Here is an 11526-nt window from a genome sequence, read left to right as displayed (position 1 = left end):
GAAGTTCTGTATCAGAATGTAGGGACAAGCTGTTTCCAAGAATTCTGTAGCCTATGGGCATGTATTCGCTATACGCGGGTTTTCTGTATGCTGAATGTGGCAGATGCAGCTTATTGGAGTTCTGTATCATGCTTGTAGTTCGACACAGTTTGCCAGAGTTCTGTTTTTGGGTGTAGAGAGAAACTGTTTCTAGGAGTTCTGTAGCCTGGCATAAGGCATACGCAGTAATTGGGATTTCTATATCCTGAGTGTAGGAGACGCCGCTTATGGCAGCTCCGCTACGTGGATGTAGATAGAAGCAGTGTACCGGAGTTCTCTATCCTTTGTGTAGAAAGCAGCTGTTTACTGGAGTTCTGTAGCATGGAATGAGGCATTCGCTATATGCGGGTATTCTGTATACTGCGTGTAGCAGATGCAGCATTCGGGAGTTCTAGACCCTAAGTGTAGAGAGATGCAGTTTCCAGTAGTTCTGTATGTTGAATGTAGAGAGAAGCTGTTTCCAAGAGTTCTGTAGTCTGAGAGTAGGCATACGCTGTATATGGGATTCCTGTAGCCTGAGTGTAGCCGACGCAGCTTATGGGAGATCTGTAACCTAGAATTAGAGAGACGCAGTTTACCGAAGTTCTGTATCAGAATGTAGGACAAGCTGTTTCCAAGAATTCTGTAGCCTATGTATTCGCTATACGCGGGTTTTCTGTATGCTGAATGTGGCAGATGCAGCTTATTGGAGTTCTGTATCGTGCTTGTAGTTCGACACAGTTTGCCAGAGTTCTGTTTTTGGGTGTAGAGAGAAACTGTTTCTAGGAGTTCTGTAGCCTGGCATAAGGCATACGCAGTAATTGGGATTTCTATATCCTGAGTGTAGGAGACGCCGCTTATGGCAGCTCCGCTACCTGGATATAGATAGAAGCAGTGTACCGGAGTTCTCTATCCTTTGTGTAGAAAGCAGCTGTTTACTGGAGTTCTGTAGCATGGAATGAGGCATTCGCTATATGCGGGTATTCTGTATACTGCGTGTAGCAGATGCAGCATTCTGGAGTTCTAGACCCTAAGTGTAGAGAGATGCAGTTTCCAGTAGTTCTGTATGTTGAATGTAGAGAGAAGCTGTTTCCAAGAGTTCTGTAGTCTGAGAGTAGGCATACGCTGTATATGGGATTCCTGTAGCCTGAGTGTAGCCGACGCAGCTTATGGGAGATCTGTAACCTAGAATTAGAGAGACGCAGTTTACCGAAGTTCTGTATCAGAATGTAGGGACAAGCTGTTTCCAAGAATTCTGTAGCCTATGGGCATGTATTCGCTATACGCGGGTTTTCTGTATGCTGAATGTGGCAGATGCAGCTTATTGGAGTTCTGTATCATGCTTGTAGTTCGACACAGTTTGCCAGAGTTCTGTTTTTGGGTGTAGAGAGAAACTGTTTCTAGGAGTTCTGTAGCCTGGCATAAGGCATACGCAGTAATTGGGATTTCTATATCCTGAGTGTAGGAGACGCCGCTTATGGCAGCTCCGCTACGTGGATGTAGATAGAAGCAGTGTACCGGAGTTCTCTATCCTTTGTGTAGAAAGCAGCTGTTTACTGGAGTTCTGTAGCATGGAATGAGGCATTCGCTATATGCAGGTTTTCTCTATGCTGAGTGTAGGAGACGGCGCTTATGGAAGCTCTGCTACCTGGATATAGAGAGAAGCGTTTTACCGGAGTTCCCTATCCTTGTTGTAGAGAGGAGCTGATTCCAGGAGTTCTATATCCTGGAATTAGGCATTCGCTGTATGTGGGTATTCTGTATGCTGAGTGTAGCACATGCAGCTTTCTGGAGTTCTGTCATCTAAGTGTAGAGAGATGCAGTTTCCAGTAGTTCTGTATGTTGAATGTAGAGAGAAGCTGTTTCCAAGAGTTCTGTAGTCTGAGAGTAGGCATACGCTGTATATGGGATTCCAGTAGCCTGAGTGTAGCCGATTCAGCTTATGGGAGTTCTGTAACCCTGAATTAGAAAGTTACATTTTAGCGAAGTTCTGTATCAGAGTGTAGGGAGAAGCTGTTTCCAAGAATTCTGCAGCGTATGAGCAGGTATTCGCTATATGCGGGTTTTCTGTATGCTGAGTGTAGCAGATGCAGCTTATGGAAGTTCTGTATCTTGAATGTAGTGAGACACAGTTTGCCAGAGTTCTGTATATGGGTGTAGAGAGAAACTGTTTCCAAGAGTTCTGTAGCCTGGCAAGAGGCATACGCAGTCATTGGGATTTCTGTATCCTGAGTGTGGGAGACGCCGCTTATGGGAGCTCCGCTACCTGGATATAGAGAGAAGCAGTTTACCAGAGTTCTCTATGCTTTGTGTAGAGAGCAGCTGTTTACTGGTGTTTTGTAGCCTGGAATGAGGCATTACATATATGCGGGTTTTCTGTATGCTGAGTGTAGGAGACACCGCTTGTGGGAGCTCTGCTACCTGGATATAGATAGAAGCAGTTTACTGGAGTTCTCTATGCTTTGTGTAGAAAGCAGCTGTTTACTGGATTTCTGTAGCCTGGAATGAGGCATTCGCTATATGCGGGTTTTCTCTATGCTGAGTGTAGGAGACGCCGCTTATGGGAGCTCTGCTACCTGGATAGAGAGAGAATCAATTTACCGGAATTCCTTATCCTTGTTGTAGAGCGGAGCTGTTTCCAGGAGTTCTGTGTCCTGGAATTAGGCATTCGCTATATGTGGGTATTCTGTATACTGCGTGTAGCAGATGCAGCATTCGGGAGTTCTAGACCCTAAGTGTAGAGAGATGCAGTTTCCAGTAGTTCTGTATGTTGAATGTAGAGAGAAGCTGTTTCCAAGAGTTCTGTAGTCTGAGAGTAGGCATACGCTGTATATGGGATTCCTGTAGCCTGAGTGTAGCCGACGCAGCTTATGGGAGATCTGTAACCTAGAATTAGAGAGACGCAGTTTACCGAAGTTCTGTATCAGAATGTAGGACAAGCTGTTTCCAAGAATTCTGTAGCCTATGTATTCGCTATACGCGGGTTTTCTGTATGCTGAATGTGGCAGATGCAGCTTATTGGAGTTCTGTATCGTGCTTGTAGTTTGACACAGTTTGCCAGAGTTCTGTTTTTGGGTGTAGAGAGAAACTGTTTCTAGGAGTTCTGTAGCCTGGCATAAGGCATACGCAGTAATTGGGATTTCTATATCCTGAGTGTAGGAGACGCCGCTTATGGCAGCTCCGCTACCTGGATATAGATAGAAGCAGTGTACCGGAGTTCTCTATCCTTTGTGTAGAAAGCAGCTGTTTACTGGAGTTCTGTAGCATGGAATGAGGCATTCGCTATATGCGGGTATTCTGTATACTGCGTGTAGCAGATGCAGCATTCGGGAGTTCTAGACCCTAAGTGTAGAGAGATGCAGTTTCCAGTAGTTCTGTATGTTGAATGTAGAGAGAAGCTGTTTCCAAGAGTTCTGTAGTCTGAGAGTAGGCATACGCTGTATATGGGATTCCTGTAGCCTGAGTGTAGCCGACGCAGCTTATGGGAGATCTGTAACCTAGAATTAGAGAGACGCAGTTTACCGAAGTTCTGTATCAGAATGTAGGGACAAGCTGTTTCCAAGAATTCTGTAGCCTATGGGCATGTATTCGCTATACGCGGGTTTTCTGTATGCTGAATGTGGCAGATGCAGCTTATTGGAGTTCTGTATCATGCTTGTAGTTCGACACAGTTTGCCAGAGTTCTGTTTTTGGGTGTAGAGAGAAACTGTTTCTAGGAGTTCTGTAGCCTGGCATAAGGCATACGCAGTAATTGGGATTTCTATATCCTGAGTGTAGGAGACGCCGCTTATGGCAGCTCCGCTACGTGGATGTAGATAGAAGCAGTGTACCGGAGTTCTCTATCCTTTGTGTAGAAAGCAGCTGTTTACTGGAGTTCTGTAGCATGGAATGAGGCATTCGCTATATGCGGGTATTCTGTATACTGCGTGTAGCAGATGCAGCATTCTGGAGTTCTAGACCCTAAGTGTAGAGAGATGCAGTTTCCAGTAGTTCTGTATGTTGAATGTAGAGAGAAGCTGTTTCCAAGAGTTCTGTAGTCTGAGAGTAGGCATACGCTGTATATGGGATTCCTGTAGCCTGAGTGTAGCCGACGCAGCTTATGGGAGATCTGTAACCTAGAATTAGAGAGACGCAGTTTACCGAAGTTCTGTATCAGAATGTAGGGACAAGCTGTTTCCAAGAATTCTGTAGCCTATGGGCATGTATTCGCTATACGCGGGTTTTCTGTATGCTGAATGTGGCAGATGCAGCTTATTGGAGTTCTGTATCATGCTTGTAGTTCGACACAGTTTGCCAGAGTTCTGTTTTTGGGTGTAGAGAGAAACTGTTTCTAGGAGTTCTGTAGCCTGGCATAAGGCATACGCAGTAATTGGGATTTCTATATCCTGAGTGTAGGAGACGCCGCTTATGGCAGCTCCGCTACGTGGATGTAGATAGAAGCAGTGTACCGGAGTTCTCTATCCTTTGTGTAGAAAGCAGCTGTTTACTGGAGTTCTGTAGCATGGAATGAGGCATTCGCTATATGCAGGTTTTCTCTATGCTGAGTGTAGGAGACGGCGCTTATGGAAGCTCTGCTACCTGGATATAGAGAGAAGCGTTTTACCGGAGTTCCCTATCCTTGTTGTAGAGAGGAGCTGATTCCAGGAGTTCTATATCCTGGAATTAGGCATTCGCTGTATGTGGGTATTCTGTATGCTGAGTGTAGCACATGCAGCTTTCTGGAGTTCTGTCATCTAAGTGTAGAGAGATGCAGTTTCCAGTAGTTCTGTATGTTGAATGTAGAGAGAAGCTGTTTCCAAGAGTTCTGTAGTCTGAGAGTAGGCATACGCTGTATATGGGATTCCAGTAGCCTGAGTGTAGCCGATTCAGCTTATGGGAGTTCTGTAACCCTGAATTAGAAAGTTACATTTTAGCGAAGTTCTGTATCAGAGTGTAGGGAGAAGCTGTTTCCAAGAATTCTGCAGCGTATGAGCAGGTATTCGCTATATGCGGGTTTTCTGTATGCTGAGTGTAGCAGATGCAGCTTATGGAAGTTCTGTATCTTGAATGTAGTGAGACACAGTTTGCCAGAGTTCTGTATATGGGTGTAGAGAGAAACTGTTTCCAAGAGTTCTGTAGCCTGGCAAGAGGCATACGCAGTCATTGGGATTTCTGTATCCTGAGTGTGGGAGACGCCGCTTATGGGAGCTCCGCTACCTGGATATAGAGAGAAGCAGTTTACCAGAGTTCTCTATGCTTTGTGTAGAGAGCAGCTGTTTACTGGTGTTTTGTAGCCTGGAATGAGGCATTACATATATGCGGGTTTTCTGTATGCTGAGTGTAGGAGACACCGCTTGTGGGAGCTCTGCTACCTGGATATAGATAGAAGCAGTTTACTGGAGTTCTCTATGCTTTGTGTAGAAAGCAGCTGTTTACTGGATTTCTGTAGCCTGGAATGAGGCATTCGCTATATGCGGGTTTTCTCTATGCTGAGTGTAGGAGACGCCGCTTATGGGAGCTCTGCTACCTGGATAGAGAGAGAATCAATTTACCGGAATTCCTTATCCTTGTTGTAGAGCGGAGCTGTTTCCAGGAGTTCTGTGTCCTGGAATTAGGCATTCGCTATATGTGGGTATTCTGTATACTGCGTGTAGCAGATGCAGCATTCGGGAGTTCTAGACCCTAAGTGTAGAGAGATGCAGTTTCCAGTAGTTCTGTATGTTGAATGTAGAGAGAAGCTGTTTCCAAGAGTTCTGTAGTCTGAGAGTAGGCATACGCTGTATATGGGATTCCTGTAGCCTGAGTGTAGCCGACGCAGCTTATGGGAGATCTGTAACCTAGAATTAGAGAGACGCAGTTTACCGAAGTTCTGTATCAGAATGTAGGACAAGCTGTTTCCAAGAATTCTGTAGCCTATGTATTCGCTATACGCGGGTTTTCTGTATGCTGAATGTGGCAGATGCAGCTTATTGGAGTTCTGTATCGTGCTTGTAGTTTGACACAGTTTGCCAGAGTTCTGTTTTTGGGTGTAGAGAGAAACTGTTTCTAGGAGTTCTGTAGCCTGGCATAAGGCATACGCAGTAATTGGGATTTCTATATCCTGAGTGTAGGAGACGCCGCTTATGGCAGCTCCGCTACCTGGATATAGATAGAAGCAGTGTACCGGAGTTCTCTATCCTTTGTGTAGAAAGCAGCTGTTTACTGGAGTTCTGTAGCATGGAATGAGGCATTCGCTATATGCGGGTATTCTGTATACTGCGTGTAGCAGATGCAGCATTCGGGAGTTCTATACCCTAAGTGTAGAGAGATGCAGTTTCCAGTAGTTCTGTATGTTGAATGTAGAGAGAAGCTGTTTCCAAGAGTTCTGTAGTCTGAGAGTAGGCATACGCTGTATATGGGATTCCTGTAGCCTGAGTGTAGCCGACGCAGCTTATGGGAGATCTGTAACCTAGAATTAGAGAGACGCAGTTTACCGAAGTTCTGTATCAGAATGTAGGGACAAGCTGTTTCCAAGAATTCTGTAGCCTATGGGCATGTATTCGCTATACGCGGGTTTTCTGTATGCTGAATGTGGCAGATGCAGCTTATTGGAGTTCTGTATCATGCTTGTAGTTCGACACAGTTTGCCAGAGTTCTGTTTTTGGGTGTAGAGAGAAACTGTTTCTAGGAGTTCTGTAGCCTGGCATAAGGCATACGCAGTAATTGGGATTTCTATATCCTGAGTGTAGGAGACGCCGCTTATGGCAGCTCCGCTACGTGGATGTAGATAGAAGCAGTGTACCGGAGTTCTCTATCCTTTGTGTAGAAAGCAGCTGTTTACTGGAGTTCTGTAGCATGGAATGAGGCATTCGCTATATGCAGGTTTTCTCTATGCTGAGTGTAGGAGACGGCGCTTATGGAAGCTCTGCTACCTGGATATAGAGAGAAGCGTTTTACCGTAGTTCCCTATCCTTGTTGTAGAGAGGAGCTGATTCCAGGAGTTCTATATCCTGGAATTAGGCATTCGCTGTATGTGGGTATTCTGTATGCTGAGTGTAGCACATGCAGCTTTCTGGAGTTCTGTCATCTAAGTGTAGAGAGATGCAGTTTCCAGTAGTTCTGTATGTTGAATGTAGAGAGAAGCTGTTTCCAAGAGTTCTGTAGTCTGAGAGTAGGCATACGCTGTATATGGGATTCCAGTAGCCTGAGTGTAGCCGATTCAGCTTATGGGAGTTCTGTAACCCTGAATTAGAAAGTTACATTTTAGCGAAGTTCTGTATCAGAGTGTAGGGAGAAGCTGTTTCCAAGAATTCTGCAGCGTATGAGCAGGTATTCGCTATATGCGGGTTTTCTGTATGCTGAGTGTAGCAGATGCAGCTTATGGAAGTTCTGTATCTTGAATGTAGTGAGACACAGTTTGCCAGAGTTCTGTATATGGGTGTAGAGAGAAACTGTTTCCAAGAGTTCTGTAGCCTGGCAAGAGGCATACGCAGTCATTGGGATTTCTGTATCCTGAGTGTGGGAGACGCCGCTTATGGGAGCTCCGCTACCTGGATATAGAGAGAAGCAGTTTACCAGAGTTCTCTATGCTTTGTGTAGAGAGCAGCTGTTTACTGGTGTTTTGTAGCCTGGAATGAGGCATTACATATATGCGGGTTTTCTGTATGCTGAGTGTAGGAGACACCGCTTGTGGGAGCTCTGCTACCTGGATATAGATAGAAGCAGTTTACTGGAGTTCTCTATGCTTTGTGTAGAAAGCAGCTGTTTACTGGATTTCTGTAGCCTGGAATGAGGCATTCGCTATATGCGGGTTTTCTCTATGCTGAGTGTAGGAGACGCCGCTTATGGGAGCTCTGCTACCTGGATAGAGAGAGAATCAATTTACCGGAATTCCTTATCCTTGTTGTAGAGCGGAGCTGTTTCCAGGAGTTCTGTGTCCTGGAATTAGGCATTCGCTATATGTGGGTATTCTGTATACTGCGTGTAGCAGATGCAGCATTCGGGAGTTCTAGACCCTAAGTGTAGAGAGATGCAGTTTCCAGTAGTTCTGTATGTTGAATGTAGAGAGAAGCTGTTTCCAAGAGTTCTGTAGTCTGAGAGTAGGCATACGCTGTATATGGGATTCCTGTAGCCTGAGTGTAGCCGACGCAGCTTATGGGAGATCTGTAACCTAGAATTAGAGAGACGCAGTTTACCGAAGTTCTGTATCAGAATGTAGGACAAGCTGTTTCCAAGAATTCTGTAGCCTATGTATTCGCTATACGCGGGTTTTCTGTATGCTGAATGTGGCAGATGCAGCTTATTGGAGTTCTGTATCGTGCTTGTAGTTTGACACAGTTTGCCAGAGTTCTGTTTTTGGGTGTAGAGAGAAACTGTTTCTAGGAGTTCTGTAGCCTGGCATAAGGCATACGCAGTAATTGGGATTTCTATATCCTGAGTGTAGGAGACGCCGCTTATGGCAGCTCCGCTACCTGGATATAGATAGAAGCAGTGTACCGGAGTTCTCTATCCTTTGTGTAGAAAGCAGCTGTTTACTGGAGTTCTGTAGCATGGAATGAGGCATTCGCTATATGCGGGTATTCTGTATACTGCGTGTAGCAGATGCAGCATTCGGGAGTTCTATACCCTAAGTGTAGAGAGATGCAGTTTCCAGTAGTTCTGTATGTTGAATGTAGAGAGAAGCTGTTTCCAAGAGTTCTGTAGTCTGAGAGTAGGCATACGCTGTATATGGGATTCCTGTAGCCTGAGTGTAGCCGACGCAGCTTATGGGAGATCTGTAACCTAGAATTAGAGAGACGCAGTTTACCGAAGTTCTGTATCAGAATGTAGGGACAAGCTGTTTCCAAGAATTCTGTAGCCTATGGGCATGTATTCGCTATACGCGGGTTTTCTGTATGCTGAATGTGGCAGATGCAGCTTATTGGAGTTCTGTATCATGCTTGTAGTTCGACACAGTTTGCCAGAGTTCTGTTTTTGGGTGTAGAGAGAAACTGTTTCTAGGAGTTCTGTAGCCTGGCATAAGGCATACGCAGTAATTGGGATTTCTATATCCTGAGTGTAGGAGACGCCGCTTATGGCAGCTCCGCTACGTGGATGTAGATAGAAGCAGTGTACCGGAGTTCTCTATCCTTTGTGTAGAAAGCAGCTGTTTACTGGAGTTCTGTAGCATGGAATGAGGCATTCGCTATATGCAGGTTTTCTCTATGCTGAGTGTAGGAGACGGCGCTTATGGAAGCTCTGCTACCTGGATATAGAGAGAAGCGTTTTACCGTAGTTCCCTATCCTTGTTGTAGAGAGGAGCTGATTCCAGGAGTTCTATATCCTGGAATTAGGCATTCGCTGTATGTGGGTATTCTGTATGCTGAGTGTAGCACATGCAGCTTTCTGGAGTTCTGTCATCTAAGTGTAGAGAGATGCAGTTTCCAGTAGTTCTGTATGTTGAATGTAGAGAGAAGCTGTTTCCAAGAGTTCTGTAGTCTGAGAGTAGGCATACGCTGTATATGGGATTCCAGTAGCCTGAGTGTAGCCGATTCAGCTTATGGGAGTTCTGTAACCCTGAATTAGAAAGTTACATTTTAGCGAAGTTCTGTATCAGAGTGTAGGGAGAAGCTGTTTCCAAGAATTCTGCAGCGTATGAGCAGGTATTCGCTATATGCGGGTTTTCTGTATGCTGAGTGTAGCAGATGCAGCTTATGGAAGTTCTGTATCTTGAATGTAGTGAGACACAGTTTGCCAGAGTTCTGTATATGGGTGTAGAGAGAAACTGTTTCCAAGAGTTCTGTAGCCTGGCAAGAGGCATACGCAGTCATTGGGATTTCTGTATCCTGAGTGTGGGAGACGCCGCTTATGGGAGCTCCGCTACCTGGATATAGAGAGAAGCAGTTTACCAGAGTTCTCTATGCTTTGTGTAGAGAGCAGCTGTTTACTGGTGTTTTGTAGCCTGGAATGAGGCATTACATATATGCGGGTTTTCTGTATGCTGAGTGTAGGAGACACCGCTTGTGGGAGCTCTGCTACCTGGATATAGATAGAAGCAGTTTACTGGAGTTCTCTATGCTTTGTGTAGAAAGCAGCTGTTTACTGGATTTCTGTAGCCTGGAATGAGGCATTCGCTATATGCGGGTTTTCTCTATGCTGAGTGTAGGAGACGCCGCTTATGGGAGCTCTGCTACCTGGATAGAGAGAGAATCAATTTACCGGAATTCCTTATCCTTGTTGTAGAGCGGAGCTGTTTCCAGGAGTTCTGTGTCCTGGAATTAGGCATTCGCTATATGTGGGTATTCTGTATACTGCGTGTAGCAGATGCAGCATTCGGGAGTTCTAGACCCTAAGTGTAGAGAGATGCAGTTTCCAGTAGTTCTGTATGTTGAATGTAGAGAGAAGCTGTTTCCAAGAGTTCTGTAGTCTGAGAGTAGGCATACGCTGTATATGGGATTCCTGTAGCCTGAGTGTAGCCGACGCAGCTTATGGGAGATCTGTAACCTAGAATTAGAGAGACGCAGTTTACCGAAGTTCTGTATCAGAATGTAGGACAAGCTGTTTCCAAGAATTCTGTAGCCTATGTATTCGCTATACGCGGGTTTTCTGTATGCTGAATGTGGCAGATGCAGCTTATTGGAGTTCTGTATCGTGCTTGTAGTTTGACACAGTTTGCCAGAGTTCTGTTTTTGGGTGTAGAGAGAAACTGTTTCTAGGAGTTCTGTAGCCTGGCATAAGGCATACGCAGTAATTGGGATTTCTATATCCTGAGTGTAGGAGACGCCGCTTATGGCAGCTCCGCTACCTGGATATAGATAGAAGCAGTGTACCGGAGTTCTCTATCCTTTGTGTAGAAAGCAGCTGTTTACTGGAGTTCTGTAGCATGGAATGAGGCATTCGCTATATGCGGGTATTCTGTATACTGCGTGTAGCAGATGCAGCATTCGGGAGTTCTAGACCCTAAGTGTAGAGAGATGCAGTTTCCAGTAGTTCTGTATGTTGAATGTAGAGAGAAGCTGTTTCCAAGAGTTCTGTAGTCTGAGAGTAGGCATACGCTGTATATGGGATTCCTGTAGCCTGAGTGTAGCCGACGCAGCTTATGGGAGATCTGTAACCTAGAATTAGAGAGACGCAGTTTACCGAAGTTCTGTATCAGAATGTAGGGACAAGCTGTTTCCAAGAATTCTGTAGCCTATGGGCATGTATTCGCTATACGCGGGTTTTCTGTATGCTGAATGTGGCAGATGCAGCTTATTGGAGTTCTGTCTCATGCTTGTAGTTCGACACAGTTTGCCAGAGTTCTGTTTTTGGGTGTAGAGAGAAACTGTTTCTAGGAGTTCTGTAGCCTGGCATAAGGCATACGCAGTAATTGGGATTTCTATATCCTGAGTGTAGGAGACGCCGCTTATGGCAGCTCCGCTACGTGGATGTAGATAGAAGCAGTGTACCGGAGTTCTCTATCCTTTGTGTAGAAAGCAGCTGTTTACTGGAGTTCTGTAGCATGGAATGAGGCATTCGCTATATGCAGGTTTTCTCTATGCTGAGTGTAGGAGACGGCGCTTATGGAAGCTC

The sequence above is a fragment of the Lepus europaeus genome, unplaced genomic scaffold (assembly GCF_033115175.1).
Source record: "Lepus europaeus isolate LE1 unplaced genomic scaffold, mLepTim1.pri SCAFFOLD_35, whole genome shotgun sequence".
Classification (NCBI taxonomy): Eukaryota; Metazoa; Chordata; class Mammalia; order Lagomorpha; family Leporidae; genus Lepus; species Lepus europaeus.
This window is presented reverse-complemented; position numbering follows the sequence as displayed.